We start from the raw sequence: 1,630 nt of genomic DNA, 5'->3' as shown, positions 1-1,630 counted from the left end.
GAGCGATATAGAAATACCACTGTTAAAATAGTGCTCGATACATCAATTGTAGAGTGATATAGAAATACCGCTTTTAAATAGTGCTCGATACATCAATTGTAGAGCGATATAGAAATACCACTGTTAAAATAGTGCTCAATACATCAATTGTAGAGCTATATAGAAATACCACTGTTAAAATAGTGCTCGATACATCAATTGTAGAGCAATATGAGAACCTGAAACATGTTGGTAAATTGTCAATCTATGTAGGCCTAATATCAACGTTTATTTACAAATGACTTATTTACAATTTTACAAATTTACAAATTTATGTCATTGCAACTATATTTGAAACTTTTTCTTATTCTATGAAAAAAATTTTTTTTTGTATAGCCTTTAAGTATTGAACTCTCTTATTAACCCATGAGGTGCAGAAAAGTAGGACGTAAAACTCCATTCATATCATGTTAAGTATTAAATAAAACGTATTATTTTAAGTTTAATTTATTACGTAATGATTTTAATTAATCCTCTTGTTAAAATTATGTTTAAAAATAATTGCCCTACATCTATCACATGCTACAACCTTCAAAAATTCAATACAAATATCAAAGTTGAATCGATCGGAATCCACGTTTATATTATTCGCTTTAAACTGCACTTTGAAATCGTGGAATTAAAATTCTAAAAGATTATCTCCTCTTTGTGTGCAATTTAATCCTCGATTTCAAAGTTCAAATAGTGAGAGAATTGTTCAGAAGAATCAGGGCTAAGCCGGCTTAAAACATTTGTATATTTAATTTTTTAGAGATAATTATGACCGCTGAAAGGACGATATTATATTTCGATAAAACGTGGTATTGTATCAAAAACGTGGTAACTACGTTGTATTCTACCAAACGCGGTCAAAAACGTGGTAACTACGTTGTATTCTACCAAACGCGGTCAAAAACGTGGTAAATCCATCAAAACAAAACGGGCAATAATAAACAATTCCAATAGGACGCAATTCCAAGGAAAATTTTAGATTTTCATCAAATGAACATTTTTTATTATCCAAGACATTTTAAAAACAAATTCATTATTTTTTAATATGCTATATGCACCAATGTGTTATAAGTTCTTGTTATCTTGCGCAACTTTATCAAAATTGTTCTGGTTGTGTTTTTGAGTCATTTTATTGATAATAAAAATTATACATATATATAAAGAAATATTATAATATGTTTATATAACAAAAATTAGGGGAAATAATAAATGTTATATTCATTATAACAAAAGTAAACGAAATAAAAAATATTTATATCCATACATAACAAGTTGATCGCCATCTGCAATGGCAGTAAATGACCCCTATAAGAAGGAGTGTATAGGAAATGGGCCATTGATATATTAGCACCATTGGAAACTTGTGTCTCACACCTCGGAAACTCGTGCGTATATAACCTATACTCGTTGAATTCATAGCTTATAACGACGTATTTCCCCTCTTTTCTTAATTAGTGATGGCACATTCTTACACTCGAATTTTCTGGAGAAGAAACTGTTCAAGTTTGTTGACCAATAAATCCATAATAAGACGGGTTTGCTATTTTCGGGGTGGTGGGGGGGGGGGGGGGCCTATTTGAGTGTTGAAAATATGTAAATA

Source organism: Lottia gigantea (assembly GCF_000327385.1).
Source record: "Lottia gigantea unplaced genomic scaffold LOTGIsca_24, whole genome shotgun sequence".
NCBI classification, from domain to species: Eukaryota; Metazoa; Mollusca; class Gastropoda; family Lottiidae; genus Lottia; species Lottia gigantea.
This window is presented reverse-complemented; position numbering follows the sequence as displayed.